The 9,974-nt window shown below is 45.4% G+C and overlaps 1 long non-coding RNA gene across 3 annotated transcripts; it reads right to left on the bottom strand.

Moving 5' to 3' along the window:
• Positions 1–717: 717 nt before the first annotated feature.
• LOC137063736 (uncharacterized) lies at positions 718–8,930 on the bottom strand. Of its 3 annotated transcripts, none has more exons than XR_010901427.1 (3): positions 8,537–8,930; positions 7,146–7,792; positions 718–1,304 (listed from the first exon to the last, which is right to left on the bottom strand). It is a non-coding gene; the product is annotated as an uncharacterized lncRNA (long non-coding RNA). The 3 variants fall into 3 exon arrangements; XR_010901428.1 differs by having other exon boundaries at positions 719–1,304; positions 7,146–7,198; positions 7,601–8,930; XR_010901426.1 differs by having other exon boundaries at positions 720–1,304; positions 7,146–8,668; positions 8,756–8,930.
• Between the last annotated feature and the right edge of the window lie 1,044 nt (positions 8,931–9,974).

Genomic DNA, 9,974 nt, shown 5'->3' with positions numbered 1-9,974 from the left:
AGGGAGCAATCAGCGACATGCTCGACAAACTGGTCGCGCAACAACGTCTCTGCATTAGGCATAACATGCGGGGCCTGGTTCTTAACCTTTTCCAATAGGCCCATAAGTGCGAGAGAAAATTCTAACAGAGTCTCACCCTCCTGCTGCTTTCTAGAAAAGAAGGCCTCTTGTAATGCCACATATGATTGGGAACACCCATAAAGATCACGCAACGCCTTAATAATTTTATCAGGGTCTCCGCGCTCCAAATCAGGACGATACCGGATTTCTTCTCTGGCCTCTCCCTCCAAGTGGTCAAAAAGAAAGAAAGCCTGGTCTGTAACTGACATATAACGTACCCTCATACACGCCTGTGCCTCCTCAACCCATTCATCAATATTTAAACCCGATCTACCATTGAACTTCGGGCATCGCCGATCTCGCGGCACAAAAACAAATCGTTCAGGCGCCACAGCACCAAGTGGCTGAGGTGTCACAGGTGGAATAGTAGAAGTACCAGGCAAAGCCGCATCAGGACCAGGCAACTCAACTGGTGCCTGTTGCAACCTTGCATTGTCAGCCTTCAATTGGGCTACCAAATCTCTTAACTCTTGCAATTCAGTCTCCATCCTCAACTTTTCCCCCTTTTCTCTTTTTTTCTTTTTTTTTTACTTACCACTGCAGGAAGAAGCCACCAGGGGGGCAAATCCAGCACAATGCACTGCTGCCCTGTTTCCAAAAAAACACAAACAATCCCAGGAGTATACCAGACAACAGTATAAAAAAAACAAATATGTCTCTGACGCAAATTTACGGCGAACCCTGCCGACTTACGCCAAAAATGTGGCGACAATAAGGTGGTGGACAGGAAATTCTTAATGAATTATAACAAATAAATAAGATTATACTAATTCGACTCCGACTACGCCACTATGGGAATTTCACCCAAAGAATTTAGAATGTGTCCCTACAAAAAGGCATACACAAGTTCGTATCACCGATAAGAGTCAGAGACATTATTCATCATACAAAATCTTTATTGACAATCTTAAAAGGACATTAAAATGGATACTGCGACATTTGTTTTCAAAAAAAAGGAATATAGAAATCAAGGCCAGGGCTAGAGCTTACCAATAGAGGCAGAAAGTCAGACTACGTCACCTAAAGAGGAAGAATCACTACAATTTGTTGTGCTCACACACACACACACACACACACACACACAAGTGACCAAAAATCACACACGGTGAGGCGGTTGCAACACACGGTGAGGAAGCTACCACCACCTAAATAGATCCAGTCCCTCTGCCCCTAGTGCTCAGGCCCTGTCAAAAACAAAGAAAATATACAAATAAAGATAATCACTTAAAATGTTTGTTGAAACAATCAAATAAGTGTACAAAACCCAAAAATAAAGATTTAAAGAAACACGTTGCAATTTATACTTTGCAACTAACGTGTCAGTAAGTAAACAGTTATTCAAAACAAAAATCACAATACTAGAATACCAAGAAATACGAAAAGACAATAAATTGGAGGGAAAAATAAACTGAAGCTGCAACAAATTAATCCAAAACAAAATAAGGACAATCAGAGGAAATCTAGCAAAGAAATAATTAATCGAAGAAACAACCAAGCCAATCAGGCTGCAAAAGCAATAGAAATCAAAATAAGAAAACAATTAAATAAAGCAGAACTAGGAAACAATATTAACAAACAAAATACAACAACAAAGTTGAATTAATAAATGTTGGAAACAGAGCAACACTGCGGGCGTGAACGAACGCGGAGCACCCTGGAATGTAGTTACGGGCCTTCAAAACCTACATACACAAAATGAGACTGTTACTCTGTTAAATTCACTCAAGATCTAATAGATGCATAGATACGTACCGATCGTTGAGAAAAAGGCGTCAGTGTTAAATCAAAATGCAACAGAACCTGCTCCAACTCGACTTGACCGCCGAGGGGTAACCACTCGCTCAATATGGGGACTGGGAGAAACTTCATGTTCCCTCACAATAGGTTCTACACCCTGTTCTTCAAATTCGACCACAGATGCACCCCCGGGGGGTAGATCCACCGGCAACAGTTCTTCTTGCACCTCAGATAGTACTGGGTGCCCAACACCAGAAGTTCCCAAACCTTGAACAATCGGGAGAGTTTCTGGCACTAACACCATCAAATCGACATTATCCGCCACCTCATCATCCTGGAGGTCATCTTGGCCTTCTACACTACCAGCTGGCTGATCGACAGGCAAAACCCCCTTCTGGACACAAGCCTTTAGCAGGGAACGATGTACTCGTCGTACCTTGCCTAAATCTGTAACTGGTGCGATAGCATACACGACACCTCCCACTTCAGGGGACTGAATCACCCGATATGTTACTGAACTCCACAGATCCTGGATCTTGTGACGACCCCGTACCACATGATCTCGTAAGTAAACTAACTGACCTTCTGACAAAGGTAGGTCCCGAACAGTCTGGTCGTGCTGTCGCTTTCGACGTTCCGCTGCGGCTTTCAGCCGATCACGTGCTCCCTCAAAGGCAACCTGCAACCTTCTACGATGTTCCACAACCCAGCTGTGCACACTTCCGGTGGATGGTTCAGGCACCCTACCAAGCAAAAAGTCTATGGGCAACTGTGGTTCCTGACCGAACATCAGGTAATACGGGGACTCTCCAGTCACTTGGTGAGGAGTGGTGTTATAACAAAATATTACCTGTGACAAACAAGACACCCAGTCCCTTTTCCTAGAGGCCGGCAATGTCCGCAACAAGTTGTGCAACGTGCGGTTAAAGCGCTCACATTGCCCATTACCGGCCGGATGATAGGGTGTAGTGCGGGATTTCCTTACCTGATAAAGCTCACAAAGCTGCCGGATAAGGGCCGATTCAAAGTTCCGGCCCTGGTCTGAATGAATTCTGCCAGGGACCCCAAACTTATAAAACCACTCCTCGACCAAAACTTGCGCCACGGTTTCTGCTCTTTGGTCCCATGTAGGTACTGCCATAACAAACTTGCTAAACACGTCAGTCATAACTAGTATGTTTTCCTGTCCAGAACAAGAGGGTTCTAGTACTGTAAAGTCAATGGCAAGGACCTCATTAGGCCTTGAAGCTAGTAAATGACCCATAAAACCCCTTGCTACAGGTCGGTTATCTTTGGCAAGCTGACAACGCTCACATTCTTGACACCAACGGGTAATATCAGCAAACATATTTGGCCAATAGCACCGCTGTCGAATCAACTCAGTGGTGCGCTCGACCCCTTGGTGCCCATGTTGTTGGTGCAGCTGCATCAACACTTCTTCCTTCAAAGCATCAGGAAGCACCAATTGATAACACTCTTCACCCCCATCTGGACGAAATATTTTCCGATACAATACTCCCTCCCTTGCTTCTAACCGGTTCCATTGCTGGAGGAGAATCAAACCTGGTTTAGATAACTGACGCCGCTCTTCACGCCCTGGGCGTCGGCCCTGTTCCCAGAACCTCATCACCGATCCGATAACCGGATCGGTCTCCTGTATGGAACGCAGATCGGGGGCAGAATACCCTGGCAGCGCACTTACAGTCCTCACCTCTGCCTGTGCTGTGCTCCCTATGCCAACGGCATGCTTCAACAACTCAGGGACTACAGCACCAGCAGCCAGGCCCTCAATCTCATCTTGAACAATTGGGTTCTGGCGAGAGAGCGCATCTGCGTTAACATTGCTCCTTCCTGACCTATATCTTACCTCAAAATCAAAAGCAGCCAGCTCTGCGGCCCAACGTTGTTCTGTGGCTCCAAGCTTTGCTGTGGCTAAATGACTCAGGGGATTATTATCAGTAAACACAATACACTTGTGCCCTAGAAGATATTCCCTAAATTTTTCAGCCATGGCCCACTTAAGTGCCACAAACTCCAGTTTCATGGAGCTGTAATTGGTCATGTTACGCTCTGTGGGCCTTAGGCTGCGACTGGCATACGCTATGGGTCGAACCTTCCCTTCAACCTCTTGGGAGAGGACTGCCCCCAGACCACCATAACTAGCGTCCACTTCTAAAATAAAGGTTTTGGAAAAATCTGCATAAGCCAGTACAGGGGTGGATGTTAACCTCCTTTTCAGGGTCTCAAATGCAGCCTGACACTGCTCAGTCCACACATGAGACAGACTGTGCCCCCGTCGTTTGCCTGACTTACCTCTCATCACCTCAGCAACTAGCTTATGCAGAGGGGCTGCCAGTTTAGCAAACCCCTCCACAAAACGCCTATAGTAACTAGCAAAACCAAGGAATGTTCTTAGCTCAGAGACAGTCTCCGGGCAACGCCATTGTGCAACAGCCTCGATTTTACCCGGGTCAGTTGCCACCCCTTGCGCGGATATAACGTGCCCCAAGTACTTCACCTTGGGCCTAAAGAAAGCACATTTCTCAAGTTTTGCCTTGAGCCCTTCCTTCTCTAGACGACCCAAGACCATCTCTAATCTTTCCACGTGCTGAGCTACAGAGGAGGAAAACACCACAACATCATCAAGATAAAGAAGCAGGGATTGACACCGCTGATCACCGAACAGTCGCTCCATTAACCTTTGGAACGTACTTGGAGCGTTACAAAGTCCAAAAGGCATACGGTTCCATTCAAATAATCCAAACGGTGTACAAAACGCTGTTTTTGACTTATCCTGCTCAGAGACAGGGACCTGCAGATACCCACTGGCCAGATCCAACGTAGAGAACCAGCGAGCCCCAGACAGTGAATCCAAAGATTCCTCAATACGAGGCAGGGGAAATGCATCCCTTCTAGTCTTGGCATTCAGGTGACGGTAGTCCACGCACATGCGCAGACCACCGTCCTTCTTCTTAACCAACACTATCGGCGACGCGTAAGGGCTACAACTTTCACGAACTATTCCAGCCTCCAGCAACTGATGAATATGAGTTTTGACCACCTCGTATTCAGAAGGAGGGATCCGTCGATATCGCTGACGCACTGGGACCTCATCTAGCAAAGGAATGTCATGGGAAAGGAGGCGAGTGCAACCTAACTCGTACTCATGATCCGAAAACACTGTCTGGTACTTCTGCAGTAAAGCTCTTACCTGGGCCTGCTCTGAACAGGACAAAACAGATAAGTCAAGGCTCTCAATCTGTTCGGACAAGGACAACCCCCCCGCCACACTATGGGATTGGACTGTGGCAGTTACTGGCTTTACTTCAATGACTCCTGTTGGCAAACTGACTACATAAACCTCCCTTAAGTTACCCACCACAGTCGTGGGGCGAAGCATCACATCTACTGTGCCAACATTCACCACAGGTACATAAACCGTTCCTCGATTTACTTTTACAAGAGCAGGTGATGCTAAAAGCCCGGCTGGGAGGCCTGACTCAGGGGGCTCAAACAAAACAGTAGTGCCAAAATACTGGGCCGAACAGGTTGCAGCCACTAACTTTACGGTGCCACCTGGGATGCGGCACACCCGACGTCCGCGCACACGTACACACCCAACCTGGTCGGAGAGCTTCCGATCACTTACTTGCTGACAATACTGCAATGCACTTGACACACCCGGCACTTGGGAAACTACAGGCAGGTCAAAGAGGGCAGTGCCATGCTGTCCGAAAAGCTCCTGATAACATCGACCAAGGATATTCATCCCCAGCACCCCAGGGACATCCAAACTCATGCCACCAGGAGGATCCCGAACCACCAAGACACCACACCCAACGACCAACCTTCCACAAAGCTCCACATCTAGCTCCAAGTACCCGATATATGGAATTGTGAGCCCGTTGGCTGCTCGAAGCTGTAGCCACTGACAATCTTGGAGACGATCATGACCCCATGGTTCAAAATGTTGTCGAAAACAACGTTCAGTTATCGTCGACACCATGGAACCTGTATCCACCAAGCTGGGCACTGAAACACCCCCCAAAAGAGCAACCACATGTGGACAAGAGGAAATCAGATGAGAAGCTAAGCCACATCCACCTACCATACGTGAGTCAATTTCTTCCCCGCCCAGGCTGTGACTCCGCAACCTGGTGGGAACTAGTTTTCCGACTGTCGAGGTGAACGTAGCCGCCTATTCTCAGCTGTGGGGGGGCCTGCCGCAGGCCGGGGAGGATGTGAGAAAACGCGTTCCCCATCACACTCGCGAGCAAAATGGCCCGGTCGCTGACACCGCCTACATATAACTGGACCAGATCGAGGAGAATGGCCACGTACATGTGATGTTTGGAAACGGGCAAAAGTTTGTGTAAGCTGACTCAACTGTTGCTGCTGCTGTCGCAGCATTTCTCTCAATTCACCCAACTCTGACTGCTGTGTTGACCTAGCAGTTTCAACCGGCGGCCCACCACGCACACCATATTGGATACCATATGCCAATGGAACCGACTGACTACGACCTCTTGTTCCCCCAGGCATCCCTTCTTGCTCCCACCTAATTGCGTCGCCACGAATCTTTAATAGTGTAGCAGTGGGCTCACGACGAACTAACTGCTTCAGCTCACGCCGCAGGGAGCAATCAGCGACATGCTCGACAAACTGGTCGCGCAACAACGTCTCTGCATTAGGCATAACATGCGGGGCCTGGTTCTTAACCTTTTCCAATAGGCCCATAAGTGCGAGAGAAAATTCTAACAGAGTCTCACCCTCCTGCTGCTTTCTAGAAAAGAAGGCCTCTTGTAATGCCACATATGATTGGGAACACCCATAAAGATCACGCAACGCCTTAATAATTTTATCAGGGTCTCCGCGCTCCAAATCAGGACGATACCGGATTTCTTCTCTGGCCTCTCCCTCCAAGTGGTCAAAAAGAAAGAAAGCCTGGTCTGTAACTGACATATAACGTACCCTCATACACGCCTGTGCCTCCTCAACCCATTCATCAATATTTAAACCCGATCTACCATTGAACTTCGGGCATCGCCGATCTCGCGGCACAAAAACAAATCGTTCAGGCGCCACAGCACCAAGTGGCTGAGGTGTCACAGGTGGAATAGTAGAAGTACCAGGCAAAGCCGCATCAGGACCAGGCAACTCAACTGGTGCCTGTTGCAACCTTGCATTGTCAGCCTTCAATTGGGCTACCAAATCTCTTAACTCTTGCAATTCAGTCTCCATCCTCAACTTTTCCCCCTTTTCTCTTTTTTTCTTTTTTTTTTACTTACCACTGCAGGAAGAAGCCACCAGGGGGGCAAATCCAGCACAATGCACTGCTGCCCTGTTTCCAAAAAAACACAAACAATCCCAGGAGTATACCAGACAACAGTATAAAAAAAAACAAATATGTCTCTGACGCAAATTTACGGCGAACCCTGCCGACTTACGCCAAAAATGTGGCGACAATAAGGTGGTGGACAGGAAATTCTTAATGAATTATAACAAATAAATAAGATTATACTAATTCGACTCCGACTACGCCACTATGGGAATTTCACCCAAAGAATTTAGAATGTGTCCCTACAAAAGGCATACACAAGTTCGTATCACCGATAAGAGTCAGAGACATTATTCATCATACAAAATCTTTATTGACAATCTTAAAAGGACATTAAAATGGATACTGCGACATTTGTTTTAAAAAAAAAGGAATATAGAAATCAAGGCCAGGGCTAGAGCTTACCAATAGAGGCAGAAAGTCAGACTACGTCACCTAAAGAGGAAGAATCACTACAATTTGTTGTGCTCACACACACACACACACACACACACACAAGTGACCAAAAATCACACACGGTGAGGCGGTTGCAACACACGGTGAGGAAGCTACCACCACCTAAATAGATCCAGTCCCTCTGCCCCTAGTGCTCAGGCCCTGTCAAAAACAAAGAAAATATACAAATAAAGATAATCACTTAAAATGTTTGTTGAAACAATCAAATAATTGTACAAAACCCAAAAATAAAGATTTAAAGAAACACGTTGCAATTTATACTTTGCAACTAACGTGTCAGTAAGTAAACAGTTATTCAAAACAAAAATCACAATACTAGAATACCAAGAAAATACGAAAAGACAATAAATTGGAGGGAAAAATAAGCTGAAGCTGCAACAAATTAATCCAAAACAAAATAAAGACAATCAGAGGAAATCTAGCAAAGAAATAATTAATAGAAGAAACAACCAAGCCAATCAGGCTGCAAAAGCAATAGAAATCAAAATAAGAAAACAATTAAATAAAGCAGAACTAGGAAACAATATTAACAAACAAAATACAACAACAAAGTTGAATTAATAAATGTTGGAAACAGAGCAACACTGCGGGCGTGAACGAACGCGGAGCACCCTGGAATGTAGTTACGGGCCTTCAAAACCTACATACACAAAATGAGACTGTTACTCTGTTAAATTCACTCAAGATCTAATAGATGCATAGATACGTACCGATCGTTGAGAAAAGGGCGTCAGTGTTAAATCAAAATGCAACAGAACCGTATTGTCCTTGGCGAGGACCAAAGCAGAGAAACAACCGCACATTCAGCAACTAAGACAGGTTTTCCACGGCTAAAGAAGAAGATAGATTTAGACAACGTTTTAAAACGCCAGAGCGGACACTTACCAAATGCGTACCTCTTATAAATAGGAGGTTAACGATGCACTCTATTTTCCTCTGTCCACATCCAGTTAATACCAACAGCACCAAGCTTATGTAATTAACAGCAGAAACAAGCTCTCCAGACACTCGCAGTCTCTAAAATATACAATAATAAAAAAAACGCACTTCTCATAACTGAAACACACGTGATAACTAATAAAACTAGCAGCGCAATCTCCTTACCGTGACGAGCACTCATCCGAATTCCGGGAAGGAATGACGCAAGCGCGTTAACGACGCAGCAGTTCCCCAAATGATGACGCATCCCAGGCAGCACTTTCGTTAAAGCTATATAGCCCAGTGTTAAAGACAATAGGCTTGAGGCAAATAACTGATGAGAACAGGACCACTCCTCCTGCCACATATGCAAAACCAATAATGTTTAAATGGATCATTATTATGGCAGCAACATATTTAACATTTTAAAACATACATTACATATTTATATAAATTAGAGTTTGTGTAGCAAATTAACCCAGAAGGGAAATATGTTCAATTAGTTATGATCAATAAAAGTATTTGGATCAAGTCATGATTTGGAGGGATCCCTGGTTAGTTCATTCTTAGATGTCACTCATTCAGTAAAGCTTAGTGTACCAAATGAGCCCAACACTGGCCTGGGCAAGCATAGCCATCATACAGCTACCATCCCTGAAGGAAGCAAGCACGCTAAATATTCATCTTTTTCAGGAACTGGAGTCTCGACACAACTCCAAGATAGTTATCTTCCCGCAGTGGGTACATGACTTGTCCATTAACGCTGCCTCAGCATACCTAACGGCCAGACACGTGATAGAGCGATCCTAACCAGCCCTCTGCGCCAGGTAACTACCACATCTGGAAACACACACCATTCAGTTCCGAAGCAAAAAGCTGATTAATGCAATGCACCTGCTGATCCTTTATACCGCGCTGTGACGTAAAGCAGCTGATACAATCACTGCATGCCAATGTGCATTGACTCATTTTGCTACACTCGAAGTAAATTGTTCTCTCTGGCAAGATTCCTATTTGTTTGTCTCTGACTGGATGGAAGTGACTGACTAAAAGGGAACTAGCAATACAACAGAAAAGTCCAAACAGACATACAGCATGTAACCAGGGTCTAAAATAAACACTCGCCAAGCGCCAAATACAAGAAAAAAATCAATCACCAGTTGGCCATCAATCCCACAATGGGCATCGAATACACTAAATTGTCCTTAGGTATGAATGTGTCTATGTTACACATTGGAAAAAAGATAATAGTTGGATGGAATATGCTATTTAAACTCAGCATGCCTTTATATACCCGTCCCAATTGTCACAGTTGTGTGTACAGGACCAGGCAGACGACTCAGGAGAAGCAATCCAAACATGAATATTTTCATAAATAAACTCAAGACAGGCAGACAGGAAACAG

This window comes from Pseudorasbora parva, chromosome 24, assembly GCF_024679245.1.
Source record: "Pseudorasbora parva isolate DD20220531a chromosome 24, ASM2467924v1, whole genome shotgun sequence".
Taxonomy (NCBI): Eukaryota; Metazoa; Chordata; class Actinopteri; order Cypriniformes; family Gobionidae; genus Pseudorasbora; species Pseudorasbora parva.
The sequence above is the reverse complement of the archived record's forward strand: the minus strand, read 5'-3'. Positions and strand labels throughout refer to the sequence as shown.